We start from the raw sequence: 26394 nt of genomic DNA on the forward strand, positions 1-26394 counted from the left end.
GTTCTTCCAAGAGACAGGGTCTTGCTCTGTTACTCGGGCTAGAGTGCAGTGGTGTGATCCTAGCTCAAGCAGAGCTCCTGCCTCAGCCTCCCAAAGTGTTGTTATTATAGGCAGGAGCCACCGTGCCTAGCTCCACATCAGGTATTTCTAATGAGAACTGAACCTACAAATTGAAATGTGCCGTGAGTATAAAATATATAGCAGATTTCAAAGACAGTGTGAAAAAAATGTATAATATCCCTATTGATACTTTCAAAATATTGATCACATGTTGAAATGGTAGTACTTGAAATATTTTTAATTTTTAATTTATTTTTATTTTTTTTAATTTTTCTTTCTTTTTTTTTTTTTTTGAGACGGAGTCTCGCTCTGTCGCCCAGGCTGGAGTGCAGTGGCCAGATCTCAGCTCACTGCAAGCTCCGCCTCCCGGGTTCCCGCCATTCTCCTGCCTCAGCCTCCCGAGTAGCTGGGACCACAGGCGCCGCCACCTCGCCCGGCTAATTTTTTGTGTTTTTAGTAGAGACGGGGTTTCGCCGTGTTAGCCAGGATGGTCTCGATCTCCTGACCTTGTGATCCGCCCGTCTCGGCCTCCCAAAGTGCTGGGATTACAGGCTTGAGCCACCGCGCCCGGCCTATTTTTTTTTAATTTTTCATTATTCAAATTCATTATTCAAATTCATAATTCAAAAAATTAAAAATATTTTATTTTTAATTTTTCAAGATGTGGCTAATGGAAAATTTAAAGTTACATATGTAGCTTGCATAATATTTCTATTTGCTGTGGGACTCAGTGGCTTACCCAGCATCTCAGAAGTCATGTGAAAATCAGCCATGTTCCTCAACCAAGTGATGCCTTTTAGTGGTACAAATTCTGGGCTAAGGAAACTTGCTGCTTGCCCTAGTCTTTTCTTTTTCTTTTTTTTTTTTTTTTAAATGTGTCATGTGGCATTTAATTGCCCTATCTTATCAAGGGTTCAGCGCACCCTAATGAGACTTGAATGCATCACAAAATGGTAAGGGCACAACCTAGATATAGTAGGAACAATGGTGAACAGCCCTTCTGAAAACAGGCTAGATTCAGTAGAGTTTTTTTTTTTTTTTGGTTTTTCTAAGACAGGGTCTTGTTCTGTTGCCCAGGCTGGAGTGCAATGGTATGATCCTGGCTTGCTGCAACCTCTGCCTTCCAGGCTTAAATGATCCTCCTGCCTCAGCCTCCTGAGTAGCTGGGACTAAAGGTACATGCCACCACACCCAGCTCATTTTTATATATTTTGTTGAAAAGGAGTTTTGCCATGTTGCCCAGGCTGGTCTTGAACTGCTGGGCTCAAGTGATCTGCCTGGCCTTGGCCTCACAAAGTGCTGGGATTACAGGTGTTTGTTTTTTAGAGACAGGGTCTCACTCTCTCACCCAGGCTGGAGTGCAGTGGAATATCTTAGCTCATTGTAACCTTGGACTCCTGTGGGCAAATTATCCTTCTGCCTCAGCCTCTGGAGGAGGTAGGCCTATAGCCACCCACCACCATCACCACTGTGCCCGCTCATTTTTTAACTTATTTGCCAGGGTAGGGCAGAGGAGTTCTCGCTCTGTTGCCCAGGCTGGTCTCAAACTCCTGGACTCACTCAAGTGATCTTCCCACCTCAGCCTCCCACGGGATTACACAAATGAGCCACAGCACCCACTTTAGGTTCAGTAGAGTTTTCATAGAAACTAATTTTCTCTTCATACTTGTTAGAGGGTCCCACACAGAACTACCTACCCAAACAGTGTGAGCTATTTTCAGAAGCAGTGATGGGCAGGCTTCACTCTAAGCAGCTTCACTCTTCATGAGCTGGTAGAGATATTGTTTATTATAAATGAAGTTACTGATCCTTTACATCTTTTCATCAGAATATATCAGTTCATTGCATCCTAATGAGAATTCCACAATAGTACTTTTCATGGTTAAAAAGATTTCATACATTGGACTTGAAAAGTAGATATAAACAGCAACAGTGATCTCCATTTCAAAATGTGCAATATAAACTGATCAGGTATTTCAGAAAAGGATTTTTGAACAGAGTTCTACCCTTCAAAAAGATTTGTAAGAGAAATATTTTCTAAGGTTACTATCTCAATTTAAAAAAGAAAAAGGTTTGTAAGAATGCATAAAAACTACAGAAATTCCCTAACCCCTTTTCACAAATGGGAAAACTCATAATTGAGACTAAATTCTTCACATGTAGTAGAGCATGATAAAACAACCTGTAGTACCTTTTTGATAAATCCAGTTTCTGCTGCTTCTATCAGAACTCCAAAGCTCAATTAGGCATAGAGAATTCTAGGAGCTATTCCTTTATTTGCTGATTGTATATATCTCAGTTTTCCTTTTGCATTTTCAGATGGGGTCTTGCAGTGTTTCCCAGACTGGTCTCTAACTCCTGGGAGCTCAATCAGTCCTCCTACCTCAGCCTCCCTAGTAGCCGTGGTTAAAGGCAAGCTCTGCTATGCCTGGCTCTCAATAATTTCATGCTGCCATGCTTCAGAGAAAAGAGAACATTAGCCTTCTTATTTCAAATTGCACAGGCAAATTCTTTACCTGCAATTCAAAATAATTGGTCTTTATTTCCAAAATGTCATTTCTGTATAATATAAGTTTAATTCAATTCCGTATTCATTGAACTTTGTATGGCAAATACTTTGCTGGGCCCTAGAAATACAGAGACTAGAAAAGGAAGTGTTTACCCCAAAAAGCCTATCAATCTAGAAGGGAGACAGTCATGTTAATAAATAATTGCAGTTTCGTTTGATAACAGCAAAAATATTCATGCATAAGGAAAACACGTGGCACAAAGAAGGAAAAGTTAATTCTCTCTAGGAGAGGGGGCTGCTAAGGAAAGAAAAGAACATATTAGCTATATTTTGGAGAATAAAGAGTGAGGTTGACAGGCAAAGTGGGGTAGGATGGTGGAAGCTATTCTTCGCAGATGAAACAGCATGTCACTGAGGCATGTTAGAACATATCAAGATGCCGTTTTGGAAGGTCAATTTCAAGGAGGTTAAACATAAGCAATAGGTACAGCATTAGAGAGAGGTTTTGCTTGTGTGTGTGTGTGTGTGTGTGTGTGTGTGTGTGTTTTGGCATCAGCCCCAGTCTTCATTCCTCCCCACATCCATGCCTTTGGCAGGTAACTGCAGTCCCTCCCACTAATAGGTCAGAGTATATGTCCCAGCTCTTGGTTTAGCCACATAAATTGCTCTAATGAAGAGAATGAGGCTGAAGGGACAGTATACTAGCTCTGAGCTAAATCTTAAGAAATCTTGCCTATTTCCTCTGTTGTTGTCTCTGCCATTACCATGAAAAGCAGATGCCTGGGCTAACCTGCTGTTCCCAGGAGAATAAGACACATGGAAGGGACTGGAGCTGACTCACACATCAACCCAACTTTGATTAGCAGAACCATCATGGCTGACCCATAGATTCATAAGAATAAGTTATTGTTTAAAGCTGCTAATTTCTGGAAGGGTTTGTTATGCATCATTGTTGCAGCAACAGCAAACAAAAGTAACTATATTAGTGAATTTGGAATTTCTTGTAGATGACAGAAAGCTATAAAAGGTTAACAGATTGTTTCAGAAAGATTGCTTCAACAACAGAAGATGGAGATGGGAAGAGAATGGTGGGGGAGGTGGTAGCAAAGAAGTTATTCCAGTGATCCAACCTCAAGCTCATGCAAATGTGAACTAAAGCAATGGCAGCAGGATGGAGCAGAGAAGATGGACTGGAGAGAGTTTTAGGAGGTAGAATTGATAGATCTCTGGTGGTGACTGGCTGTAGGGAAAGAGAGGTCAGTCATCAATCCTCCTCAGAATAGTTGGTAGGTCACCATGTACTTTAAGATAGGAAATACAAGAGAATGATCAGATTGGCCACTGAGAGATGGGGGTGGGGGAGAAAAGGACCAAAAGAACTTAGTTTCAGATGCATTTTGTTTGGAAAACCCACAGCATCTAGACAGACATTCTGAAGACAGAAAAAGATTCTGCTCTGGGATTTCAGGATGAGGTCTCATTTGAAGGTATAGTACTCAGAAGCCATCAGCCTGTAAACGGTGGCTGCTGCATGGGAGTAGATGAACATATTGGTGCCATGGTCTATCAGGAAGGAAAGAGTGTTTAGCTATGTTGGCTGTTGTGGAAAAGTCGAATAAGACAAGGACTGAGAAATATCTTTTTGATCTGGCAATCATGTCACCCAAAAGAGAAGGAACAATTTTGAAACACTTTACAGATGGAGAAAGGTAGCCTGGGCCCAGTTGAACTCACTGTGTATTCAGAAAATAACCCACAGTTGGGAAATTCACAGTGCCATTGCTTTGAATCAAATCCTTACTTCATACCAGGTTATTACGATACATATAATTCTGAGAATAGTTAGTTTTATCCCAGGCACATATTTTGGGAATTCAACATCGTTTGTACTATATCCCCCCAAAAAACATTGTCCATGATCTCGATGTGTGCCAGCAAAATCCAACATGCAGAGGTTTTGCAGAAATTGTTTTTCTGAGAGTAATATACTTCAGAAATGTTTGATTTGTAGGCAGTCACATGTGAAAAACTAAAAAATGTCCCTAGCTCTTATTCAAAAATATACGTGTATTGAATTTCTTTGCAGTGTGCTATATACATGACATTTTCCTCTCAGTAAATCATGGCTCATTTCTGTCTCTTCATCAGAATGTACCATGATTCTTGGAAACGTGACTGGGTATTGATGCCTTGTCTAGCCAATGAAATTCACATAGCAAAGATGTTATGAAGACATGGAAACATGAATATGAAATAAAATCAGTATAGCTATTTGGATGATTAGCTATTGACACAAGACAGCCCCTGGTTATTACCTTTAATAGTAAGGTAGCACTAGGCCATGAAAGGTGCCTCAGTGTACCTGCCTCATTTGTGGCTCCCTTTTGGCCATGTGACCCTAACTCCCCTGGCCAGAAGTGGCTGAACCAGCAATCAATACCTGACCTGAAGGCAACACTCTATAGGCTGGCAAGCAGCCTACAAAGTTGCTCAGTGCTAGAGAACTGAGCCCAACGGAAGAAGTACATTCTCATGGTTAGTGATTGGCCAATCATATTCTTTATGATGGTGCTGATGGGAGGGTAGTGATGTGCATCAGACATGCAGAGTTAGTGGCAGCTGGAGCAGACACAGAAGCCTCCCTAACAATGAGCAATGGAGAAAGGAACAACAGAGGATTCTGAATGGATACCAAGTACTCCTAAGCCAAAAGCTATAGTTAGGCTGCTGGAGGTACTGCCAGTCCTGAATGATGGCAATGATGGTCCATTTTTCTGTGAAACTTGACTGTATACCTGTTGAGATTTTTTTGTGTTCCTTTTAAGGCTCCGTGAATCTTTCCAATAAACAAGTTTGTAACAAAGGCAACCTAAACATCTCTGATACTTGAAACTTGAAAATATCTAATACAATTTTACATCACTTTCAAATCATGAGTGAAGAAGTTAATGCGTTATTGAATTAGATTCCCTATATCTATGTCAGTTACTTATTCAATCAATAATAAGTACTGATAACCTACTATGTGCCAGACATGTACTAGCATTAGGAATTTAGTAGTGAATAAGATTGACATGACTCCTGCCTGGATTGTGCTATGGTCTAGTCTGGAATATTTAGACTCCTTGGGTCTTAATACATACGGAGAAACCTAAACTTAATGTATGTCAGAAGCATGTGATTTACATTTGTTTGCTTTCATTTTAAATATTCATGGTTTCCGAATATATTACATGAATAAGGATGTAACATTAAAACCCATGTGTTAACATTTTAATCTAAGGATATTTATATCAAAGTACAGCTTAGTTCAGAGCTTTCTAAAATTTAGCACATCTGAAACAAAGTGAACAACAGAAAGAAGGCTGACAAAACCATAAACTGTTAAGTAGAACATGGCCCCTAAGTAGAGCCAGAAGTATAGTACCGTAACAAGATGAGACTTGCAGAATCCAACAGAAGAAAAGGAGAAAATGACATTGATATGCTAGAATTTTGCAACAGGGGTAATGTGCCACCTGTAAATGGAGTGAATCCTGGAATAAAAAGTCTGGCCATTTTTCCTCATCCTAAGTAAAAGATAAACTGAAAATTAATGGCATGGATTGCCCAAGATAACAGACTGAAAATAAAGATACAGGTGATTCATTAAACTAGATGAAGAAAAATGGAGAAGATAGAATCTGAGGCTTGGTGAAATTGAAATGTCAAGGAATTGACATTGATGCATTCTGTGATGATCCTGCTGGTAACTCAATAGTCAAGCAAAGGATTTTAATGTTATATTTCTTAGACCAACTAAAATTAAGAATGAATGTCTTTCCCAGTAGAGATAAGATGGCCCAGGGGGAGTGGAGAGTTGAGGGAGCCCTGTTAAACGCTTCTGAGTTTCTAGGGCTTTTTTTTTTTTTTTACCTAGTCAATCTCTGCTTATCCATCTAGGACTCTTTAGTTATTATTTTAGTGGAGCATCAAGAGAGTAAAAATGCTCTTATATTTTATCATTCAAACATTTTAGGCTTTCTTTCCAAGATACCCAAATCCCTAAACACCTGAACTTCTAATTGCTTTATAAGACTTAGTCTTATTGGTTGCTATAGTACTGCTGTGGAAATTCTCTTCTTGTCTTCAATTAAATAGGCTGCAGTTTAAATGTCTGCAACTCTCTGGGAACACAAACAACATTGGAAATTAGAAAGATAACTGTGGCTACAGCAAGTAACTTTTAATTATCAGGTTTATATGTAATTTTATACATTCAAATTTGAAAACTAAAATGAATAGATGGCCTTAAGGAAACTATAAACTATTAAATGGAATCAAGAATAGGTAGAGAACCCAAATAGATTGATCATCATCTAAGAAACTGAAAAGATTTGGGAGGCTGAGACAGGAGAGTAGCTTGAGCCCAGGGTTTCAAGACCAGCCTAGGCAATATAGTGAGACTCCGTCTCTACAACAAGTTAAAAAATTAGCCAGGCATGGTGGTGCATACCTGTAGTCCCAGCTACTCAGGAGGCTGAGGTGGGAGGATCACTTGAGCCCGGGTGGTCAAGGCTGCAGTGAGACTTAATCACGCCACTGTACTCCAACCTGAGAGACAGAGCAAGACCTGTGTCAAAAATAAATAAATAAGAAAAGAAAAAGAAATTGGAAAATGAGTCAAAGATCCACTCCAAGAAGAGATACCAGGCCCAGAAGAGTTTGAGAAAGTTCTACTAAACCATCAAAGAGCAGATCTTGCCTTTTTTTTTTTTTTTTTTTTAATAAGCTGACCAGAGCAAAGAAAAAGGATAAAGAGTCTCCCATTTCATTTTAGATCAACATAATCCTAATAAACCAAAATGAAAAGTAGTCCTCCATCCCCCCAAAAACATAAGAAATAAATCTCAACTCTAAACATAGAAAGAAAAATATGAAATATCAGCACAGAATCCAGCAGTGTATTAAAGGAATATTACATCATGACCAAGAGTTTATCCTAGGAATGTAGGACTGCTTCAAAATTATAAAATGTATTAATACAAATTGCCATACTATCTGAGTGAAGAAAATAGAAAGCAAATGATTGTTTTATGCCAAAATCTACACTTGACAAAATTTAATATTCATTCCTATTAAGATGTTTTTGAGAGCTAAAAAGAAAGGAAAACTTTTGATACAGGGTTTTGCTCCATCACCCAGGCTGGAGTGCAGTGGCGTGATCCTTGCTCACTGCAACCTCTGCTTCCCAGGCTCAGGCAACCCTCCCGCCTCAGCCTCCTGAGTAACTGTGATCTTAAGTATGCACAACCATGCCCAGCTAATTTTTGTATTTTTTGTAGAGACATGGTTTCACCATATTGCCCAGGCTGGTCTCAAACTCCTGAGCTCAAGCCATTGTCCTGCTTTGGCCCCAAAGTGCTGGGATTACAGGCACAAGCCACTGCACCCAGCCTGAAAACTTTCTCTTTTTCTTCTTAGAGATGGGGTCTCACTCTGTTGATCAGGCTGGAGTGCAGTGGCTTAATCAGGCTCACTGCAGTTTGGAACCCCTGGACTCAAGCAATCCTCCTGTCTCAGCCTCCTGAGGTGTGAGTTACAGCACAGGGCCTTTTTTTTTTTTTTTTTTTTTTTTTTTTTTTTTTTTTTTTTAAGAGATGGAGTCTTACTCTGTTGACCAGGCTGGCCTTGCACTCCTGGCCTCAATTGATCCTTATGCTTTGGCCTCCCATACCTTGGGATTGCAAACATGAGCCACCATGCCTGGCACAAAACTCTCTTATAGAGCATTTACCAAACCTTATAGTAAGTATCACGCCTAATAGTGAAACATTCAAAGCAAGCATTCCTTGAAAGTCGAGAACAAGAATATCTTTTGCCACTTTAAGTTTTAGTCAATATGCTAAAACAGCAAAAGAGACATACAAATGGAAAGATTGAAACAAAACTATTTTGGGCATGGTGCAGTGGCTCACCCCTGTAATCTCAGCACTTTGGGAGGCCGAGGTGGGTGGATCACTTGAGGTCAGGAGTTTGAGACCAGCCTGGCCAACATGGAGAAACCCCGTCTCTACCAAAACTACAAAAATTAGCCGGGCATGGTGGTGCATGCCTGTAATCTCAGCTACTCAGGAGGCCGAGGCAGGAGAATTGCTTGAACCCAGGAGGCAGAGGTTGCAGTGAGCCGAGATCATGCTCCTTCACTCCAGCCTGGGTGAGAGAGCAAGACTCTATCTCAAAACAAACAAACAAACAAACAAAAAAACAAAAAAAACTATTTTGGAGAATATAGTTAAATTAGCAGAACTAATAGAATTTAGTACTGCGGTTGGATATATGACCAACATTTTACAAATTAATAGCTTCTAGTATATCATCACTGGGTAGAAAATGTTAAGGGATGGGGTCTATTCACAAAAACAAAACCATACTATCACTTAGAAATAAATCTAATTTAAAAACATTAAAGACCTGTGAAAAATGGCATAAAAGATCTAAATAAATTGGAAGACAGATCTTGTCTGTCCTTTCTCAATCCATAAAGTCAACGTAATCTCAGTCAAGATTTCCAAAATATTTTCTAATGGAGTTTAACAAATTAATTCCAAAAATTTATGTGGAATACTAGAATTGCACTTGGCACAGTGAAATGCTTACTCTAAGAGAGACAGATAAAAACTAATACCAACTTAATAGAAAAACCACTTCTAGCCTTGCCTCTCATACTTATGTAGAAGACAATAGGCGAGTGGAATGGCAGATATGTGTGTCTGAACTACTTAAATTGTTCTCTCTGATACCTCGCTCTCTCTTCTCTTTTGCTCAAGTTCTCTAAATTAATGGGTTAAGCGCACCATAAGGTGTGACTGCTTTGCATTTTTATATATTTCCTCCAAATATACAACATAGAATTTTGTAATGTTTCATGTGAATCTCTTTATATGGTCCACTTAATCCCTCAGCTGAGTGTGTGTGTGTGTGTGTGTGTGTGTGTGTGTGTGTGTGTGTGTATAGAGAGAGAGAGAGAGTTTTTGTTTGTTTGTTTTTCGAGATGAAGTTTCGCTCTTGTTGCCTAGGCTGGGGTGCAATGGCACGATCTCCGCTCACTGCAACCTCCACCTCCTGGGTTCAAATGATTCTCCTGCCTCAGCCTCCCGAGTAGCTGGGATTACAGGCATGCACCACCACATCTGGCTAATTCTGTATTTTTAGTAGAGACAGGGTTTCTCCATGTTGGTCAGGCTGGTCTCAAACTCCTGTAGTGATCTGCCCTCCTCGGCCTCCCAAAGTGCTGGGACTACAGGCGTGAGCCACTGCTCCTGGCCTGCTGAGTATGTTTTAATATATGATTGCTCAGAATTAAAACAAATAATTACCATTTCTACTTTGAGACTCAAGAATTTCTGAAAATTTGCTGGGTGTGGTGGCTCACGACCATAATCCCACCACTTTGGGAGGCCGAGGTGAGAGAATTGCTTGAGCCCAGGAGTTGGACTATAGACAGACCCCATCTCTAGTTTTTTAATTAAAAAAAAAAAAAGAACTCATGAAAATTCGACCTCACGCCCTATTATCAGATAAGCTAGAAAATACAAAATACACACAATGCCAAAATAGAACGTTTATGATATACATAGAACTCCACTGTTTTACAACAGCACTGCTGCCAGAGTACTAAGAAAAAAATCTATTACACATTTTAAAATTTAAATTTAAAATATGTTTTGTCTCACTGATTTCCCAGGGACAATCACCATACTGTCCCCATTATTCTTTGTTTTTTTTTTTTTTTTTTTTTTTTTTTTTTTTTTTCCCTGTTTTTTGTTTTGTTTTTTTTGAGACAGGGTCTTACCCTATGGCCCAGGCTGGAGTGTAGTGGTGTGATCCCGGCTCACTGCAACCTCTACCTCCTGAGTTCAGGCAATTCTCATGCCTCGGCCTCCCAAGAAGCTGGGATTACAGGTGTGCATCACCATGCCTGGCTAATTTTTGTGTTTTTAGTAGAGATGGGGTTTCACAGCATTGGCCAGGCTGGTCTTGAACTCCTGGTCTCAAGCAATCCACCCACCTTGGTCTCCTAAAGTGCTGGGATTACAAATGTGAGCCACCATGCCTGGCCCTGACTACTTTTTAAATATTAATTTTACCACCAAATTGCTCAGGCTAAAGTACTCTCTGAACAAGTCCACGCTTTATCTGTCTCCCTGTGCCAATCAGCTTCCAAATCTACATTTCTAGCATAAACCATCCTTTCCTGCCCTCCAGGCTACCCAGCTGTCTACATCTACAGGATGACTGACAGATCCTTCCAAATCAATATTAAATCAACAACATTCTCTTTCTTCCCTGAGAGCTTCTACTTCTCTCCTGCCTTTTCTTCCTTTGTGATTAAAATCCTCCCTATTCATTCTTACTATATCTATTGAGCACCTACTTTGCACCAGTCACTGTTGTTGATATTTGGAACAGTGAACAAAAATAATCTTGTCCTCATGCACCTATGAGTGTGCAGGGACTCATTTTTGCTATGTAGACTGAGAGGGACAATAAATGAATAAATGGTATGAGATATGAGAGGCAGGAAAAAATTGAGCAGAGTAAGTGGGATTTGGGGAAAGGCATTTCCAGATAGGGTTGTCAGGGTAGGCATCATCGGAAGGAGGTTAAGGGAGAAAAGACTTGAAGAGGTTTGAGCAAAGACATGAAGGAGTTAAGGGAGTTAGCATGTGGCTATCTAGAGGAAGACTGTTCCAGGCCAAGGGACAGTCAGCACAAAGGCTCAAGGCAGGAGCATTCCCTTATATGCTTGTGAAGAGCAATTGCAGCTGGAACTCAATGAATGTGGGTGGGGAGACAGTAGAAAATGAGGTTGGAGAGGGGATGGAGGCCTAGATTACATGGGGTTTTAGGGACTATCATAAGGACTGGTCATTGCAGGGCTTTGAGCAGAGACATTATGTGGTCTTACTTATGTTTAAAACGTTCACTCTGACTGCTCTGTTGAAATTAGATGATAGTGGGGCAAGAGCAGACACATGGAAACTAACTAACAGTAGGCTATTCCTGCAACCCAGGTAAGAGCTAGTGTGGCTTAGTCTGCCATCATCTGTCTTACCCAAGCTAGAAACCTCAGTGAACTCCTCTAGCCATTCCTCCCTCCCGCTTCCCCACCCATTCCCCTACACACCCTGCAATATACACACCTGGATTCTATTTCCAAATACTAGCCACTGCCCTCTACCCAACCACAACAGCCTCCATTCAGGCTTATCTGGATCATTGAAACAGCTTCCTAATTGGCCTCCCTGCCTTTCACTTACCCCCTCTTCCAGTGTATCCTATCAGCTGGGGTGTCCTTCTCATTACAGAGGGTCCTAGCTTGGCATATATGCATAGGATTCACTGGGTCTGTGACCTTGTGAATTCTAGAAAAGTTTGCTTTTATTTTCATTTACATCCAACTGAAATTTAGCATTTCCTTTATGCTTATAAACGTAAGCAACAAACCGCAGTACCAGTGACTGTTACCAACAGAAATTAGATATTTTCATAACATGATTAAAGTTGACACATATCTCAAGGTATCATTTATATGCATTACTTTGAAATTATGATTAGACCTACCACTAGATTCTTTTAAATGTGCTAATAATTGAGCAAGTATCACGATTAAGAACTATTTTATATTTCAAAATTATTGAATTCCTTTTAATTCCTATGTATTTTAATTTATACAAAGATTAAATATATGATATTTAACCTAATATAAATTATATTCTGAGGGATTCATGGGCTTTATCAGATAGCCAAAGGGGTTCAAGGCCAGAAAAGATGAAAAACCCATGTTCTAATCATATTTAATCTATTCAGACCTGATCTTATTACTTCCATAATTTGAAAATCCTGAGGTGTCTGGCTAGCATACAGGATAAAAGTCTGAAGTTCTAACAATGCTAATAAGGTTCTCCCATCTTCACTTGGCTTTTTCTGCTTTATTACAAATCATTCCTTCTTTCTCCTATCCTATGTTCTGACCACCACACCCGCTGCTCCTTGGCATATGGCCCTTTCATTCCTCTGGGCATTTGTTTCTTATGTTCCCTTTTCCTGCAAAGCCTGAACAACCATGGAAACTCTTGCTCCATCTTCAAAGACTTCCCTTCTTCCAATACTGCCGTCTCAGGCCAAATGAGTTTCTCCCTCATCCTTGCTCCTGTAGCATGTTATACGCCGCTTTTCACATCTTACAGCAGTCTTGGTTGCCCACTTGCCTCTCTTTCTCCACAGTAACACCTCATGGGAGGACCTATCTTACATATCTTGGAACCCTTAGAAGATGTGAACAGATGCTTCATAAATGGCTAGTTGAAATGAACTAAATACTTTTTTAAAAAATTTATCTGAAACATGACTCACTTCTTTAATGCATAAGAATATGCCAAAATATACCTTAGAATTTTTTCCCCAGTCTTCTTATAACCTTTAGGTTAAGAACATAATGTTACATTTGCTTATAAATAAATGTTTGCAAACCAGACTAGAGGATACTTGCAATACATATATCTAACAAACAATTCGGAACTACTATTACCAAAAAAAAAAAAAAAAAAAAAAAAAAAGATTTCTACAAATTATTAAAAGACAACCAGCCCAATAAAAAATTAGACAAAGACTTGAACAGAAACTTGGAAAAGATAGATATCCAAATGGTCAAAATAATGAAATAAAGCTCACCAGGGCTTCATATGACTCGTCAGGATGACGCAAGTTAAAAATCACAATAAGAAACCACTACCACCACTCCCAGAAAGGCTCAAATTTAAAAGATTGACAATCCTAAGTGTTTTTAAGGATGTAGAATTCTTTTCTTTCTTTCTTTCTTTTTTTTTTTTTGAGATGGAGTCTCACTCTGTTGCCCAGGCTGGAGTGCAGTGGCGTGATCTTGGCTCACTGCAACCTCTGCCTCCTGGATTCAAGTGATTCTCTTGCCTCAGCTTCCCAAGTAGCTGGGACTACAGGCATGTGCCACCCAACCTGGTTAATTTTCTTTTCTATTTTTATTAGAGATGGGGTTTCACTGTGTTAGCTAGGGTGGTCTCGATCTCCTGAGCTCGTGATCTGCCTGCCTCGGCCTCCCACAGTGCTGGGATTACAGGCATGAGCCACCATGCCTGGCCCAAGGATGTAGAACTCTTATTCGTAGCTGGGGGAACATGCACAATAATACAATTATTCTGAAAAACCACTGAGTTTCTACTAGAGATAACATGCATCTGCTTTATGATCCAGCAATTCCATTCTTTATACTCAAAAGAAATTAGTGCTATGTTCTCTCATTTGTACATTATATTCACAGCAGCTTTGTTCATAATATCCAAAAGATGAAACAATCCAAATGCTCAATTGTAATAGATTTACATAATGGAATATTGCACATTAAAAAAAATCAGCTCCAACAAGTTGAAGAAATCACATAGAGATACCATGTTGAGTGAAAGAAATCAGACACAAACAAGTTCTAGTGTGTGACTCATTTATACAAAGTTTAAGAATAAGCACAACGAAAAGATGTTTATAGAAGTCAGAATAGTGATTAACCTTTCAAGGAACAGACTGAAAAGTACACAAGAGAATCTCATGCAGTACAGAAAATGTTGTATACTTTTATCTAGAGGGTGGTTATACAGATGTATACATAAGTAAAAATTCAAGCTACACACTTAAGATTACTGTACTGTCTTCATTTACCATTTGTATGTTGTTACTCACTAAACAATATAAATAAACTTGGCCAAATTTGCTGAAGTGGTGGTGATTTTGGAAACTCGAGCCATGGCAAAACTTTGGAAAACGGTTTTAATATAGTCCAGAACATACTGCCAGTTGACTCAGTGAAAATAAGAAAGTTATTATTGGATGAATACAATGGAGAATGAAAATAGAAGTACAGATACTGGCCGGGCGCGGTGGCTCACGCCTGTAATCCCAGCACTTTGGGAGGCCGAGGCGGGCGGATCACAAGGTCAGGAATCGAGACCACGGTGAAACCCCGTCTCTACTAAAAATACAAAAAATTAGCCGGGTGCGGTTGTGGGCGCCTGTATCCCAGCTACTCGGGAGGCTGAGGCAGGAGAATGGCGTGAACCCGGGAGGCGGAGCTTGCAGTGAGCCGAGATCGCGCCACTGCACTCCAGCCTGGGCGACAGAGCGAGACTCCGTCTCAAAAAAAAAAAAAAAAAAAAAAAAAAAAAAGAAGTACAGATACGATACTGGAAATAAAAGCACTGCATAAATGCACAGTGCTAGCATAAGCTTGCCCCAGCCTCGGACCAATAAAAACCTAGGTTAAGCCACTAATGGCTCAGAAATCACTGAGTACCGTGACAAGGTTAGCCTCCTAACCATCAGTACCTGTTTTGTTTACTATCTACTTTCTACTTCCTCTCCTCTTTCTTGTCTGTGCCTTCACAGTGGTGGCAGTTGGGACTGAAGAACATTTTATTCCTGTTGTAGTCAGGCAGGAGATGGAAAAATGTCTTTGAAGATTATTTGGCTAGAAGGAAAGGGACCTCCAAGTTCCAACATTCCCACATCCTTGTTAAGTAAATATGGTCATCCTTGATGGGTCCTGCTCCTGGTCCAATCTCCAAATCCTTTTAATCCTATCTTGTGCCTGCACAGCCTTTTAAGGCCTTTATTGTTCTTGTACAGCTTCCTGAGTAAGTCTTCTTGCCTCAGAAGGCCTCTTCACCCTCCCATTTCACTCTCCAACAGAGTAACTCATTCAAAAAAACCAGATCTTATCATGCCATTCCATTTTGAGGGTTCCTTTTGTCTCGGAGAATCTAAACTCTGTGGTAGTAAACAGGGCCTTTTATAATCTGTCCACACATATTGCCCCCTCCAGCCTTATCTCCCCAGCAGGCATCCTGTGCAAGTCCTTAGAATGTGATATCAAGTGGGAATGTGCCCAGGTTAGCCTGCAGAGGAGCACCATGCCCGTGTCTTACTGTTGGCCCTTACTGTAGCATTCGGATTTAGTGCTTGAGGAAATCTGAAGGATACTAGTGGCATTCAGTCTTCTGCCTTCTTGCCTTTGTCTCTTAGATTTTTCAGCTCTAGAGTGAGATTTCCAAACCTGAGGATTAATCACAACACAGCTTCTTTTTCCTTAATGCTCAGAATATGCATGGGTATGCCATCAACTACTGTATTTTCAATGTATATATTTTTCAAATCTAAAGTTTACATTGTTAACATGAAATTAACTGAAAAGATTGACCATCACTGGAGGAAGAAGGTAGATGCTAATTCTCTTTTCTACTACTTTTTTTTTTTCTTTACAGGAACAACTCTATGATCTTCTTGGTGAAACTTTACATACCAAATTAAAATTTGCTTGCCAACAAATTTAGGTTATGAACCCCTCAAAAGAAATAGGGAGGCATGAATAATATGTATTATTGTCCATGTGTAAAGTTATTGCCTACCCTTCTCTAGGTTTGTAAGACTGTAATATATAACCCACAGTGTAGGAGTTCAAAACTAGTATCTAAGTATTGGTTTCAAGGGGGGTCTCTGCCCCCTCTGCTCCCCTGCAAAAAATATTGTAAGCTTATGTAGTTTGAGGGAAATCGTCCATAGCTTTCAGGTTCTCAACAGGATCCAAGACCACTTCAAACCATAGCTTTCAGGTTCTCAACAGGATCCAAGACCACTTCAAAAAAAGCCTTGTTGTGACTAGACTTTTCATACCTAGAAGCAACTACCCTTCATATTTATCTAGAGCACACTTAAGGAAGTGCTGTCTAGTAAACTTGAATGCTGCAGACCAAGATGTCTGTAATTCCTCAGCACAATTAAAGATAATTAAGCAGTATGTTATTATTGTTTTTAAGTTGTTGCTTTCCTTTATTGGAAAGCAAACAAAATAAACTACTTGTTTTTTACCTCTGTCATGGAAGTAATTTCTGGTTCAGTTTTTTAATATATTTACCTCAACATATATTTAACCAAAGAATACTTTAACAAATGGAAGGATATCCCTTGTTCTTGGTTAGAATACCAAATCATCAAAATGTCAGTTCTCCCTAAGTTAACTTATAAATTTAATATTATCTCAAAAATACTAACAAGATGTTTTTTTTGGAGCTAGACAGGTTGATAAAGTTAATATAGAGAAAAAAACATACAAGAATACCTTAAAAATGCGAAAAGGAAGATTAACTGAGGGGAAGGGGAGAGAGACTAGTCCTACCACATAATTAAAATATACAACAAAGCCTCTATACTTAAAACAAGGTTGTACTAAAACATGAAGTAGACCAACAAATGAAATATAATAGAAAAAGAACATATAGTAATATGGCATATGGCCAGACCTGGTGGCCCACGCCTGTAATCCCAGCACTTCAGGAGGCCAAGGTGGGAGGATAGCTTGAGCCCTGTCTCTACAAAGTATAACATTAACCAGGCATGGTGCCACAAGCCTGTAATGCCAGCTACTTGAGAAGCTGAGGCAAGAGAATGACTTGAGCCCAGGAGTTCAAGGTTGCAATAAGCTGTAATGGTGCCACTGCACTCCAGCATGGGCAACAGAATGAGACCCTGTCTCCAGTATATATATATGTAAATCATAGAGGTGATTTCTTCAATCACTAGGACAAAAATAAATGTTTGAGATCTCAGTACAACCAGCTACCCATTTAGAAAGGATAAATTAGATCCTTTCTTCACCATACACAGAGTAAACTTCAAATGATCAGAAATCTAAACATAAAAGGTAAAACTATACTAATAGAAGAAAACAGGCAAATTTCTCCATAATGTGGGCCGAAGGAAAGGATTCCTAATTAATATGAAATAAACAGCCTTGTCGCTCAAAAAAAAAAAGGAAAAGATTCCTAACTATGATTGAAAATTCAGATACCATTAAGAACAATACATTTGCCATCAAATGAATTTAAAATTGTGCATAAAAACACTTCAAGTAAAATTAACATACAAATGAAAAATAGGGGGAAAATATCTGTACCATTTCGAGATAAAGATCTAATGTTCCTAATACAGAAAGAGCTTTAAAAATAGAGAAGACTGGGGCCAATGTGGGAGGATCGCTTGAGGCCAGGAGTTTAAGAGCAGCCTGGGCCACATAGCAAGACCTCATCTCAACTAAAAAAATAAATTTTAAAAAAGAGAAGATGAAAAATCTTACAGAAAAATAACAAACACATGAAAAAATGCTCCACATCACTAATCAGAGAAATGCAAGTCAAAATCACAAGATTTTATAGGAGATATCATTTCATACCAGTCTGAATGTCTATTAAAAAGTCAAAGAACAACAGATGCTGGCAAGCAGAGAAAAGGAAACCCTTATACACTGTTGGTGGGAATGTAAATTAGTTCAGCCACTGTGGAAAGCACTTATGGAGATTTATCAAAGAACTTAGAACCACTATTCAACCCAGAAATCCTCTTATAAGGTATACATCCAAATGAAAAATCTTCCTACCAAAAAGACACATGCACTCACATGTTCATCGTGGCACTGTTCACAATAGCAAAGATACAGAGTCAACCTAGGTGCCTAACAACAAATGAGTTGGATAAAGAAAATGTGGTACTTATACACCATGTAATACCACACAGCCATAAAAAGAGAACAAAATCATGTCCTTTGCAGCAACATGGATGCAGCTGGAAGCCATTATCCTAAGTAAATTAATGCAGGAACAGAAAACCAAATGCCACATGTTCTCATTTATAAGTGGGAGCCAAAGATTGGGGTACTCATGGACTTAGAGATGACAGCAGTAGAAACTGGGAACTACTAGGGGCAGGGAAGGATGAGGACAAGAGCTGAAAAAGTAACTGTTAGATACTATGCTCAGTACCTAAATGACAGGATCAACTGTACCCCACACCTCAGTATCATGTAGTATACCCAGGTAACAAACCTATGCATGTATCTCCTGAATCTAAAATTTGAAAAAAAAGTGTTTCCAAAAAAAAAAAAAAAAAGGAAAATGGGCAAAACACATGAATGGATAATCACAAAAGATAGAAAAATGACATTTAAAATGACATTAAAAAATGACATTTAATGAGCATTTAAAATGCTCAGTTTCACCCATAATAAACCATTCTGTCAGATACTTACCCAAGGGAAACAAAAACATATGTCTACACAATGACTTGTACACAAATTTTCATAGTAACTTTATTTGCAATAGTCCCAAACTAGAAACAACCTAAATGTCCATTATCAGGTAAAGAGATAAACAGAGGCCGGGCGCGGTGGCTCACGCCTGTAATCCCAGCACTTTGGGAGGCCGAGACGGGCGGATCATGAGGTCAGGAGATCGAGACTATCCTGGCTAACACGGTGAAACCCCGTCTCTACTAAAAATGCAAAAAAATTGCCGGGCGTGGCGGCGGGCGCCTGCAGTCCCAGCTACTCAGGAGGCTGAGGCAGGAGAATGGCCTGAACCCAGGAGGCGGAGCTTGCAGTGAGCTGAGATCGCGCCACTGCACTCCAGCCTGGGCGACTGAGCAAGACTCCATCTCAAAAAAAAAAAAAAAAAAAAATGTAGCATATTCACACAATAGAATAGTATTCAGCGATAAAAAAGAACAGGGTCTGATACACATAACAATGCGGGTGAATCTCAGAATCACTACGCTGAAAGAAACCAGATAAAAGAATACACATGGTTTGATGTTTATATACAAATTTAGATAGTGCAAACTAATCTAAAATAACAAAAAGCAAATCAGTGGTTCCTTGGGCACAGGGGTGGAGGGAGGAATTTATTTAAAAGAGCCACAGGAAAAATTTTAGGGGTGATAGAAATGTTTTATACTGATTGTATACTGATTAAATTTTATACAGTTCATAGGATTTCAACTATACTTCAATAAAGTTCACAAAAATGGCCTTTAAAAGATCAATTTCATTAATAATAAGCCAAATACAAATTAAACTACCCTAAGATACTATTTCTTGTCCATCAGTTTGACAAAATGGTGCATTCTGTTAGCAAGGCTGTGGAGAAACCCATCTCATATGAAGGGAATTTGCTATACCTAACAAACCTACCTGATGGTTGCTTAACCATCAACCAGCAATTTTACTCCTAGAAATCTAGAAAAGATATACCTCCAAACATCTGAAAATACATATGCACAAGGTTACTCATTGCAGTATAGGAGACTAGTATAATAAAATGTGGTACACACACCGGGGCCTGGCGGGGGCTGGGGGCTGGGGGAGGGATAGCATTAGGAGATACACCTAATGTAAATGACGAGTTGATGGGTGCAGCAAACCAACATGGCACATGTATACCTATGCAACAAACCTGCACATTATGTACATGTACCCTAGAACTTAAAGTATAATTTTTTAAAAAAAGAAAGAAAAATAATTAAATGTGGTACATACACACAATAGAGTATTATATAGTTGTGTAGAATTGGGGGGCAGGAATGTCTTCTGAACTAATTTGGTGTGACTTCCAGGATATATTATTAAGAGAAAAAAGACAAAAAGCAAAAGAATATCCATAGTATACTACCTTTTTATAGCAAATGAGGAAGAAAGAAAACATACATAGGTTCATTATTTTGCACAAAAAGAAAAAGAGGAAGGACATATCAGAAAATAAATAAATTGGTTACCTTTAACCAAAACAGCATGGTACTGGTACCAAAACAGAGATATAGACCAATGGAACAGAATAGAAGCCTCAGAAATAACACCACACATCTACAACCATCTGATCTTCGACAAACCTGACAAAAACAAGCAATGGGGAAAGGATTCCCTATTTAATAAGTGGTCCTGGGAAAACTGGCTAGCCATATGTAGAAAGCTGAAACTGGATCCCTTCCTTACACCTTATACAAAAGTTAACTCAAGATGGATGAAGACTTAAATGTAAGACCTGAAACCATAAAAACCCTAGAAGAGGCCGGGCACGGTGGCTCAAGCCTGTAATCCCAGCACTTTGGGAGGCTGAGATGGGTGGATCACGAGGTCAGGAGATTGAGACCATCCTGGCTAACACGGTGAAACCCCGTCTCTACTAAAAAATACAAAAAACTAGCCGGGCGAGGTGGCGGGCGCCTGTAGTCCCAGCTACTCGGGAGGCTGAGGCAGGAGAATGGCGTGAACCCAGGAGGCGGAGCTTGCAGTGAGCCGAGATCTGGCCACTGCACTCCAGCCTGGGTGACAGAGCAAGACTCCGTCTCAAAAAAAAAAAAAAAAAAAAAACAAAAAAAAAACCCTAGAAGAAAGTCTAGGCACTACCATTCAGGACATAGGCATGGGCAAAGACTTCCTGACTAAAACACCAAAAGCAATGGCAACAAAAGCCAAAATAGACAAATGGGATCTAATTAAACTAAAGAGCTTCTGCACAGCAAAAGAAACTATCATCAGAGTGAACAGGCAACCTACAGAATGGGAGAAAATTTTTGCAATCTATCCATCTGACAAAGGGCTAATATCCAGAATCTACAAAGAACTTAAATTTATGAGAAAAAAATAAACGACCCCATCAAAAAGTAGGCAAAGGATATGAACAGACACTTCTCAAAAGAAGATATTTATGCAACCAACAGACATATGAAAAAATACTCATCATCTCTGATCATCAGAGAAATGCAAATCAAAACCACAATGAAATACCATCTCATGCCAGTTAGAATGGCAATCATTAAAAAGGAAACAACAGATGCTGGAGAGGATGTGGAGAAATAGGAACACTTTTACACTATTGGTGGGAGTGTAAATTAGTTCAACCATTGTGGAAGACAGTGTGGCAATTCCTCAAGGATCTAGAACTAGAAATACCATTTGACCCAGCCATCCCATTACTGGGTATATACCCAAAGGATTATAAATCATGCTATTATAAAGACACATGCACATGTATGTTTACTGCAGCACTATTCACAATAGCAAAGTCTTGGAACCAACACAAATGTCCACCAATAATAGACTGGATAAAGAAAATGTGGCACACATATACCATGGAATACTATGCAGCTGTAAAAAAGGATGAGTTCATGTCCTTTGCAGGGACATGGATGAAGCTGGAAACCATCATTCTAAGCAAAATATCACAAGGACAGAAAACCAAACACTGCATGTTCTCACTCATAAGTGGGAGCTGAACAATGAGAACACATGGACACAGGCAGGGGAATATCACACACACACTGGGGTCTGTTGTGGTGGGGGGTGCTGGGGGAGGGATAGCGTTAGGAGAAATACCTAATGTAAATGATGAGTTGATAGGTACAGCAAACCAACATGGCACATGTATACCTAGGTAACAAACCTGCACATTGTGCACATGTACCCTAGAACTTAAAGTATAATAAAATAAAAAGAAATTATCCAGAAAGAAGAGAAAAAAGAAAAACTGTGCGGATGAAAGTACATATTGCAGCATTATATCAATTTAATTTGTAAATGAGGTATAACAGGTACACTGCAAAAGATACATAAGCATATAGTTCAGTGAATTCTTGCTTAAGTATATACACATGTGATCACCACTCAGCTCAATAAATAGATTCCCAGTACCAGAACAGGGCTCTCTTATCTTTAATGTCAATAGCACCAACACCCCCAGCCCAAGCATCTCACCCCCAACTAACCACTATTCTCACTTCTATCACCATAGTTTTGTCTGTTTCTGAATTTTGTGTACGTTGAGTAAAATATAATTTTTATATGATTTTTACTCTATATTATATATGATTTACAGGATCAGTTATGTATAGAAGTTTTTGGTTTTGTGTGGCATTCTGTTGTATTAATATGCCATAATTTATTTATCTACTCTCTGATGTACATTTGGGTCGCTTCCAGTTTTTCAATATTACATATTAAACTGCTGTGAAACAAACAAAAAAAAGAAATTAGTTACCTTCGAAGGGTGCAAAAGGAATGGGTTAGGGGGAGATAGGTCAGGGAATTATACTTCTATAAGTATACATGCTTTATTAGTTTTCACTTTTGGAAGGATATTAATGTTCTACATATTTTTTTTAATTTATTTATTATTATTATACTTTAAGTTGTAGGGTACATGTGCATAACGTGCAGGTTTGTTACATATGTATACTTGTGCCATGTTGGTGTGCTGCACCCATCAACTCGTCATTTACATCAGGTATAACTTCCAATGCAATCCCTCCCCCCTCCCCCCCCCCCCCCATGATAGGCCCCTGTGTGTGATGTTCCCCTTCCTGAGTCCAAGTGATCTCATTGTTCAGTTCCCACCTATGAGTGAGAACATGCGGTGTTTGGTTTTCTGTTCTTGTGATAGTTTGCTAAGAATGATGGTTTCCAGCTGCATCCATGTCCCTACAAAGGACACAAACTCATCCTTTTTGATGGCTGTATAGTATTCCATGGTGTATATGTGCCACATTTTCTTAATCCAATCTGTCACTGATGGACATTTGGGTTGATTCCAAGTCTTTGCTATTGTGAATAGTGCTGCAATAAACATACGTGTGCATGTGTCTTTATAGCAGCATAATTTATAATCCTTTGGGTATATACCCAGTAATGGGATGGCTATGTTCTACATATTAAAAAATAAAACCAAGGCAACATGGAGTGAAAACTGTAACAATACAAACAAATGAACCAGTGAAAACAATGTTCTCTCAAATGAGTAATAAAGCCACAACGAAGGGGGAAAAAGAATTAATCCAACCAATTTGTGTACACAGGAACTTGACTAGCCTCAGTCTATGGAGAAAAGAACTACAAATAAATCTTTTACTCTGGTTAGTAGATGAGCTTTCCATGACGACATGGCTTTAGCAATTCAGAAATTATTTAATACGTATTGCAGGACTGGGCAAATGAATGCAATGATGTTGTTGGGAACGAAGGTTTTCACTAGGAAGGAAGGAGGCAAAAATGTTCATCAGGTAGGCTGTCTTATAAGAACAAACAAAATGTTCCAAAAAAGTGATAGGGACATGTCAAAAGGAAACAAAAACTAGCTTGAAAGACCCAAATCTGGGGAAGTTGAGCATCAAAAAAATAAATAAATAAATAAGTACAATAATGATTATAACTCACTGCCTAAAAATAGGAATTCATAAGTCTATACAGAGAATAATTCAGCAATAAAAGGGAGCGATGTATTGACACATGCCACAAAATGGGTGAAATCAAAAACATCATGCCAAGTACAAGAAGCCAGATTACACATTATATTATTCCATTGATACAAGATATTCAGAATAGGCAAATCTGTAGAGAGAGAAAGTAGATTAGTGTTTCCCTAGGGCTGGGGGAAATGGGGGGATGACTGCTAGCAGGTATGGGGTTTCTTTCTGGGGTGCTGAAATGTTCTTAAATTGATTGTGGTGATGTCCATACAATTCTGACTACACTAAAAACCACTGAGTTGCACATTTTGAAAGGGGGAATTGTATGGTATGTGAAATATATTAATAAAACTGTAAACAAATGGTGGTAAAGATTTCCTTACAACAGAATGTCATTTGATCAATGTAGAGGCAGTGGTGATATAATCGGAAAGTTAACCATTTCACAGCCATCATGGTAAACATTGGTTTGAACCAAGAATGGATGCTAAATCTAGGGGCAAATGTTTGATGTGGAGCAGGGTATTTACATGGTCTCATTGTCTTTCCACAAATTGTTTACTGATTGCAAAGGAACAAGTAGTAAATATACAGTGGAAAAAATAGGCAGCAACCAGGTAATTAAAATTAACACCACTCAATAGAGGCAGATATCACGTCTCCAGAAATGATATCCTGAGAAGGGAACAAAATCGCCTATGAAAAAATACAACTAGGGATGCATACCAGATAAACCCGTCAAGAACATAAAACGATCGGCCTACATTCTTCAAAAATGTCATTGTCATAAAAGACAAAGACAGGCTGAGGAATTACTCCAGATTAAAGGAAGTGAAAGAGCCATGATTTAATCCTATGTTGGTGGGAGAAAAGTATTACTGTTTGGACAAGTGAAATTGAAATATAGACTGTAGGTTAGATAAAAATAATAGATCAATATTAAATTTCTGAAATTTACTATTTTGTGGTTACATGAAAGAATATCCTCGGTCTTAGAAAATTTACACTGAAGGAACATGATATTTGCCACATACTCTTGAGTAATTCAGAAAAAGAGTAAAATCATGGAAAAGGGGAGAGAAGGAGGAAGAGAGAGGGAGAGAGTACGTTAAAGCCAAAGTTTAATAAAAGTATGTTTGTGAGAATGAGAAATACTCAAAGATACAAAATGGTATTGTTAAATTCACTTGCCTTTCCTATGTGAGCCCCTGAATGCCGTTTTGCTTTGGATAGCCAGGAAAATCCCAGTCTCAAATCCACACCATTCCTGTCATAGAAACCTTATTACCAGGGGCTGAAACCTCAGGAGGCTTGGGGATGGTTTTCCGGGACTTCAGGAAAGGAGAGTGAAGTTACCCGGGGAAAACTGCACTGAATATTAAATTAGAACTGTAGTAAATAGGACAAAATGAAAAATGAACAAAATGAAGGGAAGGAGGTTGGGCAAGGCTGGGGTCAACCACACTTTCAGCATCTTGGGAGATGGGTTCCACAACCAGACAGCTTAGTCCTTTCAGAGCCTCCTTCCTCTCTCATCCGCACGACCCTACCCTCCTCTCTCACAGCAGAAAATGGCGGGAGAAGAGGAGAGGGACTTTCCTTCAGGTTCCAAAAGCACTTTTGGATCTAGCCCCAGTGTCAAGGCTGCTTCTGGATTCCCACTCCCAACTCTAGGATTTCTAAGGCACCTAAATGCTTGATGGGATCATCGTTATTAAACTGTAGGACACAAACTCTCCTACTTGTGTGATTTATGAAGATGTGTTTGCTTATCAGATTGACTTTATAATGGAGGTCAAGGTTTGGGGGGTGGTTTTTGAATCAAGGTATGATTACTGAATTAAGGCACTCTCTATTGCCTTGTTTTTCAACCTGTTAAGTGAGAATAGCTGCATTTGTAAAATCTACCTTGCAAAATTGTTGGGACGAAGAAACAGTTTCTGCTAAACCACATTGGGAAAGAAGTAACCCAGCATCCCTTTAAAATTGGGTACTTTTTTTCTGTTTCAGTTGGTCAAAAACAAATTCTCCTCAGAGGCTCTCACCAAAACGCTTAAGTCACTCACAATATTATCCAGTTGTTTACAGATAGCTAATTGTTTTACTAACATATCGTGGAGGCTACCTCCCTTCCTCTGTGGTAGAATAAGGTTTATTGCTAGTTGCTTTACTAGCACACTGTGGGAATCATCTCTCTTCCTCGCTGGTAGGATGAAGTTTCTGACTTAACCAGTGATCACAAACCCAAATGCCTCCAGAGCCTAATCAGGTAACACAATTTAGAGAAGCTGGCTGATGTGGAGGTGAATAATGATGAAGGGGTGGTAAGGACTGGACCCATGGCGAGTACTCCCTGTCTGCAAGTCTTCATGTTAAAAAAAAAAAGAAAAAGAAAGAAAAGACAAAAGAAAGGTGAACCTAGGCAGACCAAACAAAGCACATCCAGGCAAATGGGTCAGTTCTGCCCTCTCTTTATTAGAAGATATCTACATTCCCTTTCACCTCCCAAAACCCACGACTGATCATTTTGAAGTTTTACATTTGTCGTGGAAACTGGCCCAGAGTCTGTTTCCTAATATTTATTAACCTGCCTGTCGCCTATCATTGCAAAATCATTGGCTTTTGCTGTCACTTATCATTGCAAAATCATTGGCTTTAATGTAGTAGAGTGGTTACTGCTGAATGAGAAGTTTACA

General features: G+C 39.2%; 2 protein-coding genes across 9 annotated transcripts in view; both read right to left on the reverse strand.

Moving 5' to 3' along the window:
* The window catches only part of ARPP19 (cAMP regulated phosphoprotein 19), a 974666-nt gene that overhangs the window by 141391 nt on the left and 806881 nt on the right, over positions 1–26394 (reverse strand). The window lies entirely within an intron of this gene.
* The window catches only part of ATOSA (atos homolog A), a 133314-nt gene that overhangs the window by 106475 nt on the left and 445 nt on the right, over positions 1–26394 (reverse strand). The window contains exon 2 of one of the 3 annotated variants that reach the window (XM_050797924.1): positions 7065–7181. The exons of 1 other annotated variant lie outside the window; for it this stretch is intronic. The gene's annotated coding sequence lies outside the window, so the exon portion shown is untranslated. The remainder of the gene's footprint in view (positions 1–7064; positions 7182–26394) is intronic. One more of the 3 variants, XM_050797928.1, reaches the window with a different exon arrangement.

This window comes from Macaca thibetana, chromosome 7 (assembly GCF_024542745.1).
Source record: "Macaca thibetana thibetana isolate TM-01 chromosome 7, ASM2454274v1, whole genome shotgun sequence".
Classification (NCBI taxonomy): domain Eukaryota; kingdom Metazoa; phylum Chordata; class Mammalia; order Primates; family Cercopithecidae; genus Macaca; species Macaca thibetana.